The sequence below is a fragment of the Macrotis lagotis genome, chromosome X (assembly GCF_037893015.1).
Source record: "Macrotis lagotis isolate mMagLag1 chromosome X, bilby.v1.9.chrom.fasta, whole genome shotgun sequence".
NCBI lineage: Eukaryota > Metazoa > Chordata > Mammalia > Peramelemorphia > Peramelidae > Macrotis > Macrotis lagotis.
This window is the reverse complement of record NC_133666.1, coordinates 338,910,875-338,933,465: the sequence shown is the minus strand read 5'-3', so window position 1 is coordinate 338,933,465 and position 22,591 is coordinate 338,910,875. Positions and strand designations below refer to the sequence as shown.

Here is a 22,591-nt window from a genome sequence, read left to right as displayed (position 1 = left end):
CCAGGATGGGACTTTCAGGATGGGTATTATCCTGGAAGTAAAAGGAAAGGTCTTTGTGGAAGGACTGCATGGACACCCCAACCAAGTCCCTTACATCCTTGTTGGGCAGGACCTGGCTCAGAACCTGCCCGCATGGCTAAAAAACCTTGTTTCCACCTTGCAAGAGCCCAAGAAAAAGATATTAATAGCAAAAAGAAGGGCGGGTCCAAATGCTGCACCTGTGTTACCTGACTCAGACCCAGTCTTAACCAAGCTAGATTCAGACTGGGAACCTACTCCCACTCCTCCTCCTCCACCTCCACCTCTTCCCCCACCATACAACCCAGGTCTGGCACCCCCTTCCCCAAGAGTTCCACCATCATCAACCCAACCTGAGGGCCCAGCATACAGGACTAGACAGAGAGTCACGAGGACCCCAGAGCCAGAGGTGGTGCAAACTCTGCCATTGTGACCTATAGGCCCTCCCCAACCAGATGGGGAACAGGTGTTACAATGCTGGCCTTTTTCTACTAGAAATTCTACCAGAATGCCCAATTTTCAGAGAACCCAAAAGACCTTGTAAACTTGTTAGACTCAGTTTTATTTACCCATCAGCCAACTTGGGATGACTGTCAACAGCTCCTCCAGGTTCTTTTCACTACGGAGGAAAAGGAAATAATACAAGGAGAGGCCCGGAAGCTCGTGCTAGGGGATGATGGCAGACCCTTCACGAATCCTGCCATCATTGACAGACTCTTTCCTCTTGACCACCCCGCGTGGGACTACAATAAGGCAAAAGGTAGCGAGTGTCTCCAAGTGTACCACCATACTCTGATGGCCAGTCTCTGTGCTGTGACTCGCAAGCCGACTAATTTGGCTAAGGTAGGAGATGTTTTGCAGGGGTTAAATAAGAGCCCTGCAGCTTTCTTAGAAAGACTGATGGAGGCTTTTAGGCAATATACTCCAGTTGATCCCTCTGCAGAGGGTGGTAGGGCTGCCTTTGTCATGGCTTTTGTAAATCAAGCAGCCCCAAGACATAAGGAGGAAACTGCAGAAGGTGGAAAGATTGAGAAAGAAATCACTGCAAGATTTGGTAGAAGTAGCTGAAAGAGTTTTCAATAATAGAGAGACCCCAGAAGAAAGGGTAGAAAGGATCAGAGCAGAGGAACACAAATATCAGGCTGGGGAAACCAGAAGAAACAATAGGGAAAATGGCTAAAATTCTGCTAGCAGCAACTAGAGGGGAACCCTGGGAAGGTTCCAGGACTAATAAACACCCACACAAGGGAAGACTAGAAAGGGATCAATGTGCATACTGCCGAGAAAGGGGGCACTGAGCGAGGGAATGCCCAGGAAAAAGAAAAAGGAAGGGGAAGATAGGAAGACCAGGCCTAAACACATTTTTGACTACCACCATGGAGGATAATGACTGAGGATATCAGGACTCAGCCCCCTTCCCTGAGCCCAGGGTAACTTTGAAGGTGGAAGGGACTAATGTAAATTTCCTGGTAGATAATGGGGCAGAACATTCTGTACTCATTTCTACCAGGGGCAGACTGTCTGACAGGGTCAGCTGGGTCCAGGGGGCCACGGGAACTAAGCCATACCAGTGGACCACTGTGAGAAAATTGAACCTGAGTACGGGTCAAGTCAGTCATTCCTTCATGGTGATCCCAGAATGTCCCACCCCATTACTCGGAAGGGATATCCTCATTAAAGTAGGGACTCGTGTATATTTTGAGAATGAGGGAGTCTCTGTAATAGACAGAAATGGGCAACCCTTAGGGAAAATGAAAGTGGCTGAGGAACCCAGCAGGGTGGCAATCTAGACCCTCATGCTGTGTCAGAAAGATGAACATCATTTGTTCCAACCAGAAACCCCAGCTAATAAAGAGGACATTGAGCCCTGGCTCAAACAATATCCCCAGGCTTGGGCTGAAACTGCAGGCATGGGATGGGCCAAGCACCTACCTGACATAAATATACATAAATATATAGATATATATATATATATATATATAACTGAAACCAGGGACAGAACTGGCCAGAGTTAAGCAATATCCCATGTCCAGAGAGGCCTGGCCAGGGCATAACTCTTCATATTAGGAGGTTGTTGGAGGCAGGGATCCTGCAACAATGCCAGTCGTCATGGAATACTCCTCTCCTCCCAGTGAAGAAACCGGGAGGGAAGGATTATAAGTCTCTCCAGGACCTACAGGAAGTCAACGCCTGTGTCATAGATATACACCCCACTGTCCCTAACCCATACACCGTCCTTAGTGCCTTGCCTCTGGACCAAATTTGGTATACCATGTTGGATTTGAAGGATGCATTTTTCTGTCTGCAAGTCGCTCCTAAAAGCCAAGAAATTTTTGTGTTTGAATGGCAAGATGAGGAAAAAGGGCTCATGGGACAGCTTACCTGGACCAGGCTCCCTCAAGGGTTCAAGAATTCTCCTACCATTTTCAACGAGGCCCTCCATAAAGACCTAGGGAAATATAGGACTGAACAACTGAACATCCAGAAGTCACACTCCTCCAGTATGTAGATGACCTCCTTCTGGCAGCTGAGACACTGGAAGACTGTCAAAGGGCCACGGGGACCTTGCTGGAGTCCCTGGGGAAATTGGGATATCGAGCAAGTGCAAAGAAGGCCCAGCTGTGCCAAAAAGAGGTCACCTATTTAGGGTACAAGATAAAAGGGAGGCAAAGATGGTTGACGGATGCTATGAAACAAACAGTACTTAGCCTACTTATTCCAACAACGAGCCGAGGACTACATGAATTCTTGGGGTCGGTGGCTTACTGTTGTCTCTGGATATCGGGGTTTTCAGAGAAGGCTAGATCTCTTTATGAGGCTTGTGACAGCGGGAAACCATGGGAATGGACAAAAGCTATGGATGAGGTGTTCCAGCAGCTAAGGAAAGATATGCTATCTGCTCCGGCCCTAGCTCTTCCTGACCCCTCTAAGAGTTTCCAGCTCTATGTAGAATGAGTGAAAAGGAATAGCAAAAGGGGTCCTAGTTCAAACCATAAGACTCTGGAAATGACCAGTAGCTTACTTCTCTAAGAAATTAGACTCAGTAGCCTCAGAATGGCCATTGTGTCTACATATCATCGCCACCACAGCCCTATTGGTTAGAGATGCAGATAAGCTGACCTTTAGTCAGAAGTTGCTAGTGACAACACCCCATGCTGTTGAGGGAGTTCTGAAGCAACCCCCTGGAAGATGAATCTCCAATGCCTACCTTACACACTACCAAGGACTCCTTCTTGATGCATCCTGTATACAGTTTGGGGCTCCAGCCTCTTTGAACTTGGCCACCCTCATGCCAGACCCCAAACTATAGCCCCCACTACACCATTGCCCAGACATCCTAGCCAAAACCCAGGCAGTTCAACCAGACTTGAAAGATGATCCCTTGCCCTACCCCAAAGTGGTATGGTTCACGGACAGGAGTAGCTTCATGAAGAATGGACAGCAGATGCAGGAGCAGCTGTTGTGACTGACACTGGTGAAGTCATCTGGACTAAAAGCCTGCCCTGGGATACTTCCACCCAAAAGGCCAAACTGATAGCTCTCACCAAAGCCTTGCAACTGGCAGAAGGAAAGAAGGTTACAATCTACACTGACAGCCTATATACCTTCAGTACGCTCCATGTGCATGGGACTTTATATCAAGAACAAGGGTTCATCACTCAGAAGGCAAAGAGATTAAACATAAACAAGAGATTTTAGACTTACTACAGGCTGTCCTCTGTTGTTGGATGGGGTTCTTCCATCTGTGGACCCTTGGGGACTGCTGAAGAAAGACAACTCACACAGGCGATCAGGGGGCAAGTCAAATTTATTGCTGCATATGTAAGCTTATATATTATATTCTATATGTGGGAGCAGGGTATGGGAGGATCTCCTGAGGCCTATATCAGATTGGCCTGAGCCTCTTGCATTGCCTTTGTCAATTGTCTCTATGTGGAAATTTGTCAAGGGAGGGATGGGTGAAATAGGGAAGTAGATGGTTAGATATGGGGGCTCCTCCCAGTTTCCTTATGGCTGAGGATTTGAGGCGACCAAGGTTTGCCTTGGCCTATATCCCAGAGTTTGCTCTACAGGACTTCATCTCATGTCCTGCAAGCCCAGTAGGTATGCTGTGGGGCGGCCTCCTACATATCCCCCCTCCTTTTTTAAAGAGGCCAAGAGGATCTCAGCGTGGAGAGCAACTTGTTGGGTCTGTCGAATGAGGCTTTTGCAGAGAGTACAAGATAACCAGAGACCTCCAGTAACTAGGAGTGCTACAGTAAGGAGGGTCATGCGGGGAAGGGAGAACCAGGAAGTGACCTCTTGTATGAGAGAATCAAGAAAAGTAGAAGGAATGAGGGGACTGGCCGTGGTAGCCTTAAGGAGGACTGTACTATGGGACATGTTTGCAAGTTGATCAGTAAAAAGGGAGTTCCATGGACCAGCTAGTTGGGTGCTGAGGGTGGCGCGAGCATGGGAGAGGTTGCGTACAGGAAAGGGGGTGACACAGATATCATGGTATCTAGCATCACAGAGGGTTCTGATTTGTTTTTCCACGAAATCAATGCGTTCATTGGTGAGTTGTACTTGTTGGTTCAGGTTCATAATCGCACCTTGTATGAGGTTATTGGCTTCCTGTTGTTGGTCAAAGAGTGAAGCAGTCTGAGAGACTATGGAATTTACAGAGGATGCTGGGGCTGTCTGAGTAAGGGTTACAGCAACAGCGGCAGCTGAGGAAGCCAAAAAGGTGACTAAGGAGGCTACAAGGAGAGCTAGGAGTCCAATGTCCCGTTTTGGATGGTCAAGGAGGAGGGAAAGGTGATGGGCATGGCCATGTGACTCCACAGGAACCCACAGACACCTGGGGAGCCTGAGTACTTCATGGAGTGTGCAGTAATTGTCCCAGCAATTTGAAAGGGTACATGAGGTGGAGGAGCAGTTGAGGATGTTCGTGAAGGAGGTGGCATTTGAATGCAGAAGGAAGAAGGGAGGGAGGACACAAGGGGGGTCGAAGATGAAAGTGAGAGAGGAATAGTCAAGGGAAGCATGGTTGTAAGTCCCGTTGTACCATTTGAACCCTGAAGCCAGCACTACAGGGAGAAGATCAGTGCAAGAGTGAGGGCCACAAAGGAGGAAAGATCCTAGTATAGCAGTGGCAATAGTTCCTCCCTGTCTAGGCCAAGATCCGAAGTGGCCACTTGCAAGGGACAGTTGGGGAGTCTTCCAGAGGGAGAGAGAGGGAGTAATGACGTATGGTTGGTAATTGACACAGGGTTGCCAGGGAGGAAAGGGGTGCCAGGAAAATGGGGAATGTCTAGAGGGAGGGAGAGGGGGACAGACAGGTAGGGATTTGAAGGTGTGGGGGGAGGGCCTAATGTGGGCAGTAACAGGACACAGGGAGGATCTCCACCCCCTCATCCAGCCGGAGTTGTCAGTTTTGTATGGGATCAATTCAGTTTGTTGGCATTGTCTGAGAAGGACGGTGCGGTCAGCGATCAATTGGTCAGCTGGCGACCCACTGTAAAAGCAAGGGTGGAGGATATGTTAAATGTACCGTTAATGGGATGGGGGTGTACATGTGGCTGTTCTTGCATGGGGAGACCTGTTGAGGGGGTAGAGGAGAGGAATATGGGGAAGATGGTAGCATCGGCACTAACCGGTAGAAGTACAGGGGTGTTGGGAATGAGGGCCCAGAGATGCTCGGCTCAGGCAGCAGAGTTAGAAGTAATGATGGCATATATCATGAGAAAAGGGGGATATGGGGGAGGGGGAGGAGTGACCCTGGTGGCGTAATGTCTCTTCATCCTGGGATTGTAAGGCTTTTATATCCCCCCAAGTCACAGGGTGAGAGTCTTTGGCATGGCATAGGCGGCGTCTCTTTCGCCTTGGTTGAGGATGAGAAGAATTAGGAGATGAGTCACATTCCATCACGGAGAGCTGCTCCATCTGATGTTGAAGGACTTGATCCATGTTTGGAGGAGATCAGGCGGATTAGGCATGCAGGAAACCAAACAGGGGATGAGCTGTCTGTAGGAAAAACACAAGCAAAACCTCTGCCCTGGGTTAGTAATGGTGCAGGAGGTTGCCATTTCCCAGACAGTAGGTCCCTCCATGATACCAAGGGGAGGGAGGTGGAAGAGAGAAAAAGGGAGGCCCAATGTCTGTCATCAGATTGTAAGGAGTTCATGGTGAACATTGCCTGGAGAAGGCATAATTTGGGTGTCTATTAGGAATTTTTCTAGGAGAGATTTAAGAGTGAAGTGAGCTCTCTCAATCAGAGCCTATCTTTGGGGGTTATATGGAATACTGTGTTTAAGGGAGATAGTCCACTCAGAGCAGAAGGTGCGAAAAGTAGCAGATGTGAATAAGGGACCATTGTCTGTTTTAAGTGTGTGTGGGGTACTCCCAGTACACAGATAGCTGAGAGAAGGCCTTGGAGAATGGCTTGGCCCAGAAAAATCCGGAAAAGGTATCAATGGCTGTGAAAACATATTTTTGGCAGCCAAAAGAGGGGACATGAGTGAAATCAGCTTGCCTTAAGGAATTGGGGCAGAGGCCTCTCAGATTTACCCCTGAATGGGAAAGAGTTCCTAGGGGTAGAAAGGAGGCACATCGAGAGCATGCCCTAGCTAGGTGTTTACAAGTGGCAAGGGTGAGAGAGGGGTATAGTGAGTGCAGAGAACGAGGAGATAAATGGAAGCAAGTATGTAATTCCTTTGCTGCTTGTATTGGGGAAAGGGTATGAACAGTTAATGCAAGGGCAGAGTCAATGGAACATTGCCAGAGGCCAACAGACCTGGGAGGTCAGAGTGAGAGCGTATGTGAGAAATAAACCAGGGTTGCTTTCTGATGTGGAGAACTTGCTGGAGACGAGTCATAATAGCTGAGATAGGGGACCCGTCATGGGATAGAAAGGCCAGGGGTAGAGAGGAGACACTCTGTACCGCGTAAGAGCTGTCAGAAAAAATGTTAAAATGGATGGAAGGAAAATGGAGAAATACAAGAAGGATTGCATACAGTTCCACCCATTGGACAGACTGGGTGTGCAGAACTGTGTGTGTGGTTGTGGTTATAGCAGCATCTGTGGTAAAGTAACCACAGTGGGTGCGATTGGCATCTGTGAAGAATGTAGCGGCTTTGGGGAGAGGGTGTTTCTGAGGAAAGGCACATGTGACTACTGTGAGAGGAAGAGAGGGGAGGGATTTGAGCAGAGGCTGTTTAGGGTAGTGACATGATAGACGGCTGGGGAAGCCAGCCAAGGAGAGAGCTATAAGATCCCAGGAGGCAAAAGAGATAGTTAAAGAGTGAAGAGGAAAAGGGAGGATTATGGAGTCCAGTTCTTTTCTGAAAATGAGAAGAGAGGCTAGTCTAGAGCAATGAATAAAATCAGAGATTACATAGTTAAGCGAGCCTATGCAAGGAAGGCGAGACAGAGCCATGTGGATCCAATATAGTGGTCCATCTTGCCACAGGTTGGAGAGGTGTCAGTAGATATGAGTAGAAATAGGAGATGAGGGGTCATAGAGTTTAAGGCCTACGTTAGGGAGGGCTTTGTTGTCGAGGTCTAGAGAGTTAAGCACTTCGGGGGTGAGTTTACGAGAACTAGCCAGGCGGGGGTCAACTTTCAAACAGTCAAATAAAGGTCTAAGGGCATCCGTTGGGAGGCTGAGAAAGGGCCTGACCCAATTTATATTTCCACAAATTTCTTGGAGGGACGTGAGATTGAGTGGCCATTTTAGATCTAGTTTTGGTTTTCCTACAAGGACCGTGTCAGATTTGAGGGTGAATCCTAGATATGTGTAAGGGGGTATGCATTGAACTTTTTCAGGAGCTATAGTCAAATTGGAGGCTGTGAGAGAGTCAAGAATCTACTCATAGACTGTTGTAAGGATAGAGAGATCTGGATGGGATATGAGGATGTTATCCATGTAATGGATGAGGGTGAGGATAGGAATAACTCGGATCGGTGCGAGAGCATGATTGACATAGAGCTGACACAAGGTGGGGCTATTAACCATGCCTTGGGGGAGAACAACCCAGTGGCAGTGTTCTGCTGGACTTCCACGATTGGTTGATGGCACAGAAAAGGCAAAACGTGGGGCATCTGTAGGGTGAAGGGGAATGCTGAAGAAGCAGTCTTTAATATCTATAATAATTATGGGTTGGTGTATTGGAATGGCTGATGGGGCAGGGAGACTGGGTTGGAGGGCCCCCATGGGTTCTATTACTGAATTTGGGGCCCAAAGGTCATGAAGAAAGTGAAACTTTCCTAAGGCTTTCTTTTTGATGACAAAGACTGGAGAGTTCCAGGGACTGGTGGGGACAATATGCTTCAAGGTGAGTTGTTGTTTAACTAAGTCTTTGAGGATGGACAGTTTCTCTGCTGAGAGGGGCCACTGATCAACCCATACCGGAGTCTCTGCCTTCCATTTCATAGGAGGAATGGTGAATGGAGATGGGTATGAGGGCAGAGAATCGACCAGAGCCCTTAGAATTGGGGGTGAGTATTGGTGTCTGTAGTCATAACGAGACCCATTTGGGTTTGGATATCTCAACCCCACAGAATGGTGGAAGCACCAGGGATGAGGAGGGGACTAAAGCGACTAGAGTGGCTGTCGGGGTCAGCCCATTGGAGGTCCTTCATTACCAGGGGGTTGACCCAGATATTCCATGAACGGTAGGGCCGTTATTACGAAGCCACAACGGGGGTGGGGTGGCTGTTCTAAAGGAAAGATGGTCTTACCAGCTCCTATGTCAATCACCCCCGTATAAGGGAGACCTTCGACAAGGAGAGTGGTTTTTGGCTGTTTGAAAGTTATCGGGGCTGTCCATAGGATGTCCTTCCCTCTCGGTGTGGGGCTGAGGGCTGCCCCACACCACGTTTCCCAACCTACAATCTTTGGCCCAGTGAAAACCTTTGTGGCACTTGGGGCACTCTGTTCTTGGGCGGGCTTTGTCCTCTGTGGTTGAGGAGGAACGGTTTCGTGGGCCACAGCGATTGGCACAATCCTTCTCCAGATGACCAAAACCCCTGCATGCAAAGCAGCTGCCATTTGGGCTTTCATGTGGGAGGGCGTTTCCCTTTGGTGTGTTATCTACTCAAAGGGCTACCATAGCTTGGGCAAGGGTGGTGGCCTGGTGTTTAGGAGTGCCAATATCCTTACCAACCAAGACCCAGTCTAGTATCTCCTGACTTTTAGTGAGTTCTATGGCCTGCTTACAATCTGCCGTGCATCCTTCCTTCAGTACCTCCTTAATCATAGCTTCCTGTGCTCCTGCATGAGTAACTTTGTAAGATACCCACTCCTCCACTCTTGCTACAAATTCTGAAAAGGCTCATCGGGTCTTTGTATTAATTTATGTATTTTCTCTTTTGCTAGGCCAGACCTGGGAATCCGGCGCCAGGCTCTCAGATCACAGAGCCTGATCTGATCAAAATACTGAGGGGGTCCTTGGGCCTGAGCCATTGTGGTAGAATAGACGCCTTCCCCCTGTACCATGTCTGCCGTGATTGGCACCCTGGAGCCTGCGTTTCTTTCAGCGAGCTGTTCACACTCGTCATAATATAGAGACTTCCATAGAATGAAGTCTCCCAAGGTGAAAAGGGTTCTCATGATTTGCTTATAGTCCCCTGGGCAGCATAAGTCTATACTCCAGTCATCTAGAAGTTGTTATAGATAAGGGCTCGCTAAACCTTCCTCTCTAGCAACTTTCCTCATTTTCCCCATAAGTTTAGGATCAGTGGGGTACCACCTGGCAGGATGTTGTGGCGTTGGGTTGGTGTCAACTGGGAAAGCTGAGACTTGGGGGAGTTGAGGAGCCTCAGGATGTGGTGGTATGGGAGGAAACAAAGGACTTTGAAAGTCCTTCCCAGTCGGTGACCACTGCCCCCATGCGGCATCTCTCACTCTACACAAGTCCTCTGCCCAAGTGGGGGCAGGGAGTACGGGCACAGTGGGGAAGTGGGGGGGGCTCCCTGTCTCTAAGGTGCTTATGTCTGCTTTTTCCCTTTTTTGGTATGTCTGGGCTGGTTCCTGTTATTGAATTCTGGGCGCAGCAGCTGGGGCTGCAGCAGTTGGGGCCACATCCTTTTGTTATCTGTGCTGCCTGTTCCTCATTCCATGGCGGGGGGGTAAATAGCAGGGCAGGGAAGGGTATAGGGAGGGTGGTACAGAATCCCCTTCCTCAGCCTCACCATCGTCTCCCTCTTGTTCTTGTCCTCCCTCATCGAGTTTAGGGGCTTTATCTTTATCCTCCATTTGGTATAGTCTCCCCTGACTGTCTTGGGTTATTCTCAGTCATACTTGCTATGTCGGCGTCCTCTGAATCAGTGTCTTCAGAGTCACTGTCACCCAAGTCACAGGCAGTGCCTTGTAATATAGTGGGAGGGGAAGGCAGAAGTGTACAGCTGCTACTATGGGATAGAAGCAAAGGTGGGGCTTGAAGTCCCCAAAGGCTTCCCTCCTCCGGGCCAGTGCAAGAACGTGGCTCCAAATGTCAGGATCCATGACATGTGATGCCTCTACCCAAGGAGCTATTGTTTTTACCAGGGATAGGGTAGCTATGTATTCCTTAAGGGAGCATTTTATTCTTCGAGATTTGAGAAGTGATTGAACCACCCGGGCTTGGGCTGTATAGGACACAGAAGGATAGTTGCCCATCTTTGGCTATCTCATTTTCTTTTCAGGAAACAGTATGAGATAGAAAACAAGAGGAAGAAAAAAAGACAGGAAAGCGAAAATAAGGTAAGAAGGGTGTAACCGGTTACGGGCCTGCAGGAGATGGGGAAGAGCGGTTACATTACTCATGGTTGGGGGTGGGGACCATCCAGAGATTGCCTGCAATTTCAGACTGGTTCCCGGGTTTGGCACCATTTGTTGTTGGGCAGGGCTCTTCCATCTGTGGACCCTCAGGGACTGCCGAAGAAAGACAACTCACACAGGCAATCAGGGGGCAAGTCCAATTTATTTCTGCGTATGTAAGCTTATATACAATATTCTATATGTGGAAGCAGGGTATGGGAGGATCTCCTGAGGCGTATATCAGATTGGTCTGAGCCTCTTGCATTGCCTTTGTCGATTGTCTCTATGAGGAAATTTGTCAAGTGAGGGACAGGTGAAATAGGGAAGTAGATGGGTAGATATGGGGGTGCCTCCCAGTTTCCTTGTGGCCGAGGATTTGAGGCGACCAAGGTGTGCCTTGGCCTATATCCCGGAGTTTGCTCTACGGGACTTCATCTCATGTCCTGCAAGGCCAGTAGGTATGCTGTGGGTGGCCTTCTACAGTCCTCTTTCCTGCCAGAGTAGATGTGATCCATGTTCCAGGAGACCAGAAAGGGAACACATTGACAGCCTGTGGAAACCGTTTCACAGACATGGCAGCCAAGGAAGAGGTGGAGAAGGGCTTCGACAGTCAGGGGGTTGGTGTCCTCCAGTTATCCATACCCCCTCCTGGTATGGGGGACCTACCCCCAACCATCCTATTCGGACTCTGACCTAACTTGGATCCAATTGATAACAGACGCTGAAAAAGACACCCATGTCTGGTATTATACAGCCGGCCACCAACTCTTGCTTCCAGAATCTCTAGAACACCTCCTGTATCAGCTTCACCCCTCAACTCATCTAGGCAAAAAGAAGATGCTGCAGCTCTTAGACACAACACACCTCAGATTTCAATCCCAAGCCAAGACGCTTACCAGAGCTTGCCGAGCCTGCCAGGTAATGAGGCCAGGAAAGATGACAGGACATCACTTAGGGCATAGAATTAGGGGGCAGCTGCCAGGAAGGAGTTGGGAAATTGACTTCACAGAAGTTAAACCAGGGAAATATGGGTACAAATATCTTCTATTCCTAGTGGATGCATTCTTGGGATGGGTTGAGGCTTTTCCTACAAAGAGAGAAACAGCCAAAGTAGTAGCTAAAAAGATTTTGGAAGAAATAGTTCTGAGATACGCCGACATAGCAAGTATGACTGAGAATAAGCCATGGGTCCTGTTAACAGGCCTACTTTTATTAGTAAAATTAGCCAGGGAATCTCTAAGGTATTGGGGATAGATTGGAAACTACATTGTGCATATAATCCCCAGAGTTCAGGACAAGTAGAAAGAATGAACAGTTTTAAAGATGACTCGAACCAAATTGACTCTAGAGACTGGCAGAGACTGAGTGACCCTCCTTCCCTTTGCCCTGTTCCGCTCCTGAAACACCACCATCACCTAGGCTTAACCCCCTTTGAAATAATGTATGTGACCCCTCCTCCTGTCATTCCTTCCTTTCCAACCCACTCCCTCTAAAATGCCCTTCCCAGCTTTCGAACCACTTTAAAAGCCTCACAGCAAACCCAGTGGGAGATTTGGCTGGCTCTTAGGGCTCTATACAATTTCAAAGGGCAAGAAGGAACCCCCCCCCCAGTTGAATACTCCCTGGGAATATGGGTTTGGGTTATAAGGCATAACTATAAAACATTAGAACCTAGATGGAAGGGCCCTTACCAAATAATTTTTACACAACCCCTACTGCTGTTAAGGTTGACGGAATCCCTGCGTGGATACATCACTCACACATCTGGACTGCCAGCCCCAAGGATGTTTGAGAACAGGAAGCCCAGTGGCAAGCTACAGCAGATCCAGTCAACCCCTTAAGGACAAAATTAACACGGGTATATGAAACCCATAAGAGGGAACCTGCTCCTCTCTCTAACCGGGATGATACTCTGACAGCTGGCAAAAGGAGGGAATAACCATCATACTCCCTTCAGACTAATTTTGGAAATATCTAACCTGGAGACCCAAGAAACATATAACCAAATGACCGGAGAAGCTCCACTGTTTACCTGGTGGCCTGATTTGTACTTTAATCTAGAGCAAGTAAACCCCTTGGATGACATGTTGGGAGGAGAATGGAGAAGGTGAGCACAAAGGGTGTCCATGAGTAGGAATGGGTTTTATGCATGTCCAGGGTTCAGAACAGGACAAGATATGAAGACCTGTGGGGGTGTTGAATCTCTGTACTGTGCAACCTGGAGTTGTATAACTACTAATGATGGGAAGCAGAAATGGACTACCCAGCCCCTTTTCATTGAAATGTCATATGTAAGACCATGTACCCAGACCTGGCATTGGCAGGATTGCAATCTTATCAAAATCAAATTCACAGAAAAAGGAAAACAGGATAAGCAGTGGGTCTTGGGACTCACCTGGGGACTATATCTCTATCAGAAACCCTTGTTGGGAACCCTTATACAGCTTAAACTTAGAGCAACTCCAATCATACAAGCTGTGGGTCCCAACTCAGTTATTAAGGAAACGGCCTGACCTGTTAGTGCCACCACCCCGAGAGCACCACCTAGAACTACTTTCCCAACTATCAGAGGCACCCAATCCATACCCCTACCTGTAGACACTCTCCCCACAATGACCACCTTCAAAGACCCCCTTTGCAAAATTATGATCATTGCATATGAGGCTCTCAATCAATCAGACCCTGGGGTCACAAATGGATGTTGGTTGTGCTATGATATCAAAGCCCCCTTCTCTGAACCAGTAGGCTTGGTGGTGAACTTTAGCGCACCTCAAAACCCTCCCTCTTCCTGTAAATGGGACTGAAAGGGGCCAGGACTTACCCTACAGTCAGTGTCAGTGAGTGGTACATGTTTAGGGAAAGTCCCTCCAGAGTACCAAACCCTGTCCAATTCTTCCCATTCTCTGGAGTCACTAGGTACTACCAAATGGATCTCCCCAGGCCTTAATGGATGGTGGATTTGCTCTATCATGGACATTACCCCATGTGTTAATCTCCAGGTATTAATGAACTTAACTTCAGAGTATTGTATCCAGGTACTTATCTTCCCTAAAGTCTATTACCATGAGGAAGAGGTTATGTACAACTCCTGGGCAGGGCAGGAAAGGAGAACGCTCCTTTTCAGAATAAGAAGGGAGCCCCTCACTGCCCTAACCACAGCCACAATGTTTGGAATAGGACTGGTGGGAGCAAGTACATGGATTTCCTCTCTCACTCTCCATCAGAAAGGATTCGACTCCCTCAGAGCAGCAGTAGATGAGGACATTAGCAGAATAGAAGAATCAATCTCACACCTGGAGAAATCCCTTACCTCTCTTTTGGAAGTAGTTTTACAGAACAGGAGACTTGATCTTCCTACAGCAGGGGGGATTGTGCGCTGCTCTGGGAGAAGAGTGTTGCTTTTACGCTGACCATACTGGTGTAGTCAGAGAATCAATGGCTAAAGTAATGGAGGGGTTGGCCAAAGGAAAGAAAGAAAAACAGCAAGAAGGATGGTCTGAAGCATGGTTCAACCAATCCCCATGGCTCACCACATTGATCTCTACCCTGATTGACCCCATGATAATGCTTTTACTCCTCCTCACCTTCTGGCCCTGCATATTAAACCGAATGCTTGCTTTCATTAGGAACAGGTTCAACACTATCCAACTAATGGTGCTCAGTCAGTCTTATAACTGTCTCCCTGGGGGTTCTGTACATCCCTTTGAGGAGCATGAGTGCTCCTGGATTGAACAAGAAGAGGAGGAAATGTAAGACCCTGAGTGTCAAAACCTATGAACTCTTGCCTAAATTCCAACCTCTTGCTTAAGTTTCCTCCTAAGATTTTGTTTCCTAAGAGCCTGTTCATTTCGCATAAACCATGTGACAAAAGAACCTCCCTGAGGACCTGCATCCAATGAGGACATGCCGCACCATCTCAAGATATCCAACAAGCAGATGCTTGGAAAACCCCTACTGAACCATATATAAGGACTCTCTTCACTTTACTCAGGGTTCCAGGATCCTAGCCCTGCCCTAGGATGAAACCCTAGCTCGAGCTAGTCTAATAACCCCTTGCTATTGCATCTCCATTATGTCGAGTGTCTCTGTTCAGAGACTGGGGAATTCTCGGACCCTAACACTCTAGCATCTCTCCCTAAGCTGGAGCTGGCTTGTTCATACCAGCCTGTACCCCCTCTAGCTGATTGAGGTGGTCCTTCAAATGTGGCAGCCATACAATTAATTCTCAAGATCCTATGTTTAACACAGATTTGCAAGAATTGTATGTCTACAACTTGTTCTTCTAACTCATGAACCACACCCCACCCTTGTTTTTGAGTCTTTTAGTCATGTGTATATCTCTCTGTGACCCTATTTTGAAGTTTTCTTAGCAAAGACACTAGAGTGGTTTGCCATTTCCTTCTCCAGCTGATTTTATAGATGAGGAATCTGAGGCAAACAAGATTAAATGACTTGCTGAAGGTCACACAGTGTTTCAAGCCAGATTTGAACTCATTAAAGAAGAGACTTCCTGATTCCAAGCCCAGTGTGATATCCACTGTGCCACCTAGTGTACTTCCTATTTAAAGAAATCAACTATAATGACATCATTAACTCTTAAATGTGAAATATTTACTAACAAAAGACCAAGGTATAATAATCATAGCATAAAAGTCTACCTGTGAATCTGGTGCACCTTCTTCCACTAATCCATACTGTGTGTCCTGGAGATTGAGCACAAACTTACAGAACTATATCACTGAGGTACGTGAATAAGGAAATTCACATGTTCCTTTAAGACTTTAGACTTCACTGCGTTTGATCTCTTTAGGCTATTCTAGGAAATATTCTGGGACCAAATCTGGGCCTGGAGGTAAGAATTTTTTTTAACATATATATTTTTAAATGCTATAAAACTTGTATAAAAAAAAACATACACAACTATTCTTAGCTTATGGGTAGACCAGATATGGCCCACAGGCTATAGTTTGCTAACCCCAAACATCACATCTTTTCTCTTTTGTACTTTTCTGTGACCCTGTTAGAGATTTCTTTGCTACTCTTAGGCACTGAAACAATTTTAGGCTCTTTTAGGAAATTGCAGACTTAAGCAAAGAATATGTAGAGATATAGAGTTCCATTCCTTTTCTGGAGGATTTGGCAACATCACATTCTTTCATGAAAAGCATTCCACTTCAGTCTGAACTCAACACATTCAGATCTTCTCTATTAAGCTTAAGGAATTTTCCCCACTTCAAGCCTTAGAGGTCAGCAAAGACCAATATAGGCAGACTTCTAGCTATAAATAGCGCAGTGGAGAGCATTGACCTTGGAGTCAGGAGGATAGGAGTTTGAATTCAGCCTCAGATATTTGCCACTTATTAACTGTATGGGTTTGGGCAAGTCACTCAACCCTGATTGCCCAGCATCTGGGGTCATCTCCATCCATGCTGATTCATATCTGGCCCCTGGATCCAGATGACTCTGAGGAGAAAGTGAGATTGATAACTTAGTATAGCATCCCTCACTCAAACCCAGTTCATGTGCTTGTTATGGTATCACCTCCCTGATGTCATGATCTTCTTTGGGAATAAAGGACAAAATAACAAATGGTTCCAGAAATAGGATTTTATACAATCAGTTCTTGATATAATTGAGGATTCTGCTTTTCTCCAATCAACTATTAGTATCAGAGCTTTCTTCCAGTGAAATCAGCTCTTCACATCCAGTGTACAATCTTTTTCTCTCTAGTTAGTTGGACTTAGCCCAGAGTGACTGCCCTTCTCTTCTAAACTCCATCATCTTCAGTTCCATCATTTCTGGCTTCTTTGTGCAGCTTCTGATATGCTGCTTATTTTCTAGTTCCTCTCTCTCCTGCCTTAATTTGAAGATACCCATGTCAAGAGATTCACCTCTAACTTATCTTGAAAAGCTCAAAATATATATTCTTTCATCTGTAAAAATCTACATACAGTTATTCCATAGGGCACAGACAGTTCTTTGATTCAGTTTTCGAGCTATAAACTTTAAAATTCTAAAAACAATTGTCTACAAATTAAATGCAAGGAAAAATGCATTGCAGTAATTTTCTCTATTATTAGTACTTTTGTCTCAAGTCCTCTCATAACTTGTTTATTTCTCCTCAAATGACTTTTCTATTTTTTTTAATTGAAAAGTCCTTTTTATGCCCCTTTCACTAAGTAAAAAATATTTTTAAAAGGACAGTTTTTTTACTTCTTTTGGAAGGAAATGTTTCTTTTTTTAATATATACCATCTCTCTTCCTTAACCACTACATAAATTTAGTTTCAAAGTCCAGGAACTTTGCTCATAATTGCACAGCTTGAATATCACTGCAATTGATGCAGGGGAAAGATGAAAAGAATTGTGAATGTAACAGAATTTGGTGGAGATGTGAATTGAGATGTAAATTGACTTGAAGTAGAGAATTATGTTTGTACAGAAACAATTGTAATCTTAAAAGCTGTTAAGGGTGGAGAGTTCACCATTCTTGAATTGTATCCTGAGCTCCTTAGGCTTTACCCTCTACCTAATTAAGGGTCCAGTATAAGGGAAGGGAATTCACCTTTTGCCCTCTGGATGAGAGACAAGACATAAAAACCTGGATTTGACCAGAGCTCAGGGCTGCCTCAGTCTTCTCTAACAAGGAATGGCCCAGCCATGCTTGGCTATACTTTTAGCTCTCTATCTCCCTCCCTCTAGCCCTTCCTATGTTTTGTAACCTTTTAAATAAATTTTTGTTTTATTTTCCACCCATGATTTCCCAAGGCTGAATAATGATTCATCATAGGCAGAATCAAATCCAAGTAGCCAGCGGCTACAGTTGCAACTAAGACAGAACAAAAGTCAGGGAGAAAATTCTCAAAGAACTCCAGGCTCTGAAAGTTGTAAAGTTCTTGTTCTTCACAACATATAGGACATCTGCAACTTATGTGAGAGGAGGAACCATGGTTCAATGGAAAGCACATTGGATTTGCTTTGGTCCAAACCCTTACTCTGCTGCTTATTGCCTTTGCGATCATTGGCAGGTCATTTTGCCTCTCTCCAAGTTTTATTTTCCTAGATCATATTTAATGTTCCTTTTAGCTCTAAATATATGTAAACCTTTAGAAAATTATGAAAATTGGAGCCTACTAAATAGATTCATTTGTATTATTGTAACAATTCACTCAAATAATTTCTTTGCATTGTGGTGTTTAGTCATATCCAACTTTTTGTGACCCCCTTTGGAATTTTCATGGCAAAGATACTGGAGTAGGTTGCCATTTCCTTCTTTAGCTCATTTTACAGATAAGGAAACTAAAGAAAATAAGAAGTATCTTGCCCAAAGTTTCACACTAGTCAGAGATCAGATGTGAACTCTAGTCTTCCTAATCCAGGTCCTGCATTGGATCTACAATGACACTAAAAAGCCCTCCTTTGAATTGTAAATGTACCTTTATGATGTAGATATTTGCTTAAAATGCTTAAGATAAATGCTTAAGAAACATTTCAGCTGAAGGTCAACCTTGCTAAATATCTCTGAAATTATAAGGAAAGTCCCTTTGAAAATATAGTTAGGAATAGAAGTAATCTTCTTAATATATAAATGTCACGGATACATCTATTTCATAAAGCTAGTTACACCTAATTTTACTCCTTTTGCAAAGGGGAATTAACTTAAATATTTTAAGAGCCATTATATGAAAACTATCATTATGTTGCCAGGGATTTTAGCATGAGCCATACTCAGGGTAAAGCTGACTGTTTTGGAAGTGGTTCTCCAAGTGTGATTATCATTCTCAATTCACACAGAAAAAAATAATAGAAAAACCTAAAAGGACAACAGTTTAAGAAGTCAATAGAGAGGGAAGGGGACCCAAGATGACTTGGAGTAAAGGGATGGACTCACTTGAAATTTCCCTCAAATCCCCTTAAATAACAACTCTAAAAGTAGCAGTTACCCATAATGAAACAGTTTTTCAGCCCAAGACAACTTAGAAGGTAGTTAGGAAAGTCTGTTGCACTAGGGTGAGAGAGGAGCACAGTGTTAATGCTGACCATGGCAGAACAGACCAAGCCCCAGAAAAACAGGAGCAGGTCTTGAAAGGTCCTGGATTAGCAGGGGCTGCAAAGTACTTCCAGAGCTTTCAATCCATAAACCATACTGGTGTTGAACAACTGACTTAGAGGATTATAAGGTTCTCCATGCTAGTGCTGAGGCAGGACTCTGTTGCTTTGCCAATACTCAAATCTGGGTCACAGGCCTCAGTGACAGTCCTAGAGCAAGGAGGAGTACTAACATACTGGAGTTTGGGACCAGACATGTTGGGCCTATAAGCTCTGGCCCTCCACTCAGTAATTTAAATATTTTCTAAGTTCCCATCCGTTTCAATCCTTGTTGATAAAATATAAGCACATTACCAGAATCTCTGTCTTGACTTCAGCTCCTGGTTTACAAATGCTAGACAATTCTACAGAGTTCAATAATCCCAGCAATGATCTTTCTATTACTTTGTCCTCAGTTTCTTCGATTTCTCAATTACTGTAATTCTAGCACTTAGCACACAGCAGATGCTTGCTTAATAAATTCTTACTGATTTGGCTATAGCTTCCATTATTCCTCTCCATTTGTACCCTTTGCCTTTGGTCTAAGATTCTTCAACAAGTGCTAGGAATCATTTTTATCTCCCCTATGCCACACAATAAGGATTAAATCCTTGGTGTTGCTTTTACAACTGTTTCATTTACAAGATGAAAAATTATGAAATTCCTTCCTTTAATCATTCCATTTCTTCTCTACCTCTCTCTCCTTCAAAACTTGTTATCATCTCATAGAATTGCTCTCTTTGTTCAAAGACTAGTGATGCGCTAATGTCTACATTTCTGGTCCTCTCGCAAACTCCCAGATGTCAGAGTTCCTCCACTCCTATCTTTGAAATCTCCTTATATTTACTTTGTATATGATGAATTTAGTTATATATGTATTTTGTGTTTACCCTTATAGGAGGTAAGTTCTTTTCATTATTTTGCCTTCACCCTCAGAACCTGATGGGTATAGTAAGTATTTAATAAATATTTTTGTATTTATTTTGACTCCTGTGACACTGAACCCACATGACTATTTTCCTACCTCTCTGATCACTCATCTATCTATCATATTTGGTAGATTCTGATGTCCCACTCTCCCTACACATGGGCTCCACAAAACACTATTCTTAGCATCCTTAGGCTTATTCCCCTCTATCTTCTCTTAGGGATCTTTGCTACTCTACAAACACACACAGACACAGACACAGACACACACAGACACACACACACACACACACACACACACACACACACACACACACAGAAAAATAATTAGAAGATTTGCCACATAAAAACACATTTATTGTAAAAAATGTTTACCTTTCCATTCAAATAAAGATGTTTTATTCATTTTAATAAGTATTGCTGTCATCTTTGTCACATTCATTGTCATTCTCTTCTCCCCAGTTTTCCTACCATGTGTCATCTTCACTACCTTCTACTTCATTTGAAAGACAGCATTTTTCAAGTTACAGATGACAGATTCATAGGAGATTTCTTCCCACACAGCTAAAATCAAATTGCACAGCAGATGCACCAAAAACTTAATTTTATCTACCTACCAAGGATATATGCCCTTCTAAGGTACTATGAAGGTCCCTGAAAGGTCTATTATTATTTGCTTTTTCAATATAATTAATAACTGCAATTTTAAAATTCATCTTGTAAATGTACTCAAGCACAACAAACTGATAGGGTTTTTTAAAATGTGGTCACACATTTTTACAGTGTATTAAAAAATTCAAACTCTACATGTATCTGTCATCTGTCTATAAAAAATGACCCTTTTATTAAAAACTCTGAGAGTATAGCAAAGTTGTTTGAAATTCCTGAAGTCTCAAATCATAACTTCTCTACCTACAATAGTAATGTCATTTAATTTAGGTCACATTAAGTTTTAAATCTTAATTTGTGTGGAAAAGAGTGATCTGTATTTGCATATATACATATATATGTATATATGTGTACATGTATAATAATTTCACACAAACTACAAGCACTTATAATTCAGAGAAGGCAGAGCTTGAGGGAAAGTATGGTCTATATTTCAATCAATAGTATTTACTTTCAAATTCAACCTCTTACCCAGAGCAGAATTTTCAATCACCTGCCTCTTTTCATCTGCATATGGCCATTTCCACCTCAAATCCATTCTGTCCTAGACTGACCCCATCTTCTTCCCCAAGTCTCCTTTCTTCAGATTCTTTCTTGTCAATAACATCATTATCCATCTAGTCATCCAAACTCAAAATTTTCCTAAGAAAGTTTGATTTTGTACTTTTCTTTGTTCTCACAATCATCAAATCATGTCAACCTTTCCTTTGAAATATTTCTCTCATCTAATTCTTGCTTTCCAAAAAGCAACTATTCAGGATCCTCTTGCCTTCTCATGACATTCCTATTTGCTCTTTAAACTTGCAGTTTCTCTCTTTTCAAATTAATCTTTACTTGCCTATGTAATCATCCAAATACCCTCTACTCTACTCACAATTATTTAGCAATGAAGAAGGGCAGTCCTAATTCCCCTGAAATAACTCTCTATAATTAGTCCACTTTTTTACAGGTGAAAGAATCATCAAGTTTACAAATGAATTCTACGAAACACTTAAGAAACAATTCCAATTCTGCATAAACTATTTTAACAAATTTCATTTCTAACAGATTCAAATGATGATACCTAAATCAGGAAGAGCCAAAGCAGACAAAGAATATTATAGACCAATCTCCCCAATGAATATTGATGCAAAAATCTCATATAAAGTTTTAGCAAAGAGATTATAAGTTATCACTAGGATAATACACCATGATCAGGTTGGATTTTAACTAGGTAGACAGAGATAGTTTAATTTTTGGAAAACACTCAACATAATTGAACATATAAATAATAAAACCAACAGAAATCATATGATTGCAAAAAATTCTGAAAAAGCCTTTGACAAAATCTATTCTTATTGAAAACTACTAAAGAGTATAGGAACAAATGGAGTTTTCCTTAAAATAATTAGTAGTACCTATCTAAAAAAGATCAGCATACATTATATGTGATGGAGATAAAGTAAGATCAGGGGTGAAACAAGGATGCCCGTTATCACCACTACTATTCAATATGGTATTAGAAATGTTGATATTAATGATAAGAGAAGATAAAGAAGTAGAAGGAAGTAGAATTGGCAAAGAGGAAGCAAAACTTTAACTTTTTGTAGATTATATGATAATATACTGAGAGAACCCCAGAAAATAAACTAAAAAACTCCTTGAAACAATTAACTACTTCAGCAGAGTAGCAAAATATAAAATAAATCCACATAAAACATCAGCATTTCTATATATGAACAACAAAACCCAAGAGCAAGAGGTAGAAAGGGAAATTCCATATAAGTAATTGTAGACAGCATAACATACTTGGAAATCAATTTCCCCAGACAAACTCAGATACTGTATGTACACAAATACAAAATACTTTTTATACAAATAAAGTCAAGTCTAAACAATTGGAAAAATATCAATTGTCCATGGTTGGGCCAAACTAATGTTATAAAAATGACAGTTCTACCCAATTTAAATTATTTATTCAGTGCCATACCAATCAAATTACCAAAAACCTATTTTACAGAGCTAGAAAAATAATAATTCATTTGGTGCAAAAAGTCAAGAATATCAGTGGAATTTATGAAAAATATACGAAGGAAGTACCTGATCTAAAACTATATTCCAAAACAACAG

The 22,591-nt window shown here is 43.8% G+C and overlaps 1 long non-coding RNA gene across 3 annotated transcripts; it reads left to right on the top strand.

Annotated features, from left to right (window-relative positions):
• Positions 1-501: 501 nt before the first annotated feature.
• LOC141499917 (uncharacterized) lies at positions 502-13,198 on the top strand. 3 transcript variants are annotated; one of them, XR_012471798.1, is made up of 5 exons: positions 502-778; positions 9,378-9,594; positions 10,685-10,742; positions 11,518-11,717; positions 12,526-13,198. It is a non-coding gene; the product is annotated as an uncharacterized LOC141499917 (long non-coding RNA). The 3 variants fall into 3 exon arrangements; XR_012471797.1 differs by having other exon boundaries at positions 11,370-11,717; XR_012471799.1 differs by having other exon boundaries at positions 502-861; positions 11,370-11,717.
• The last annotated feature ends 9,393 nt before the right edge of the window (positions 13,199-22,591 follow it).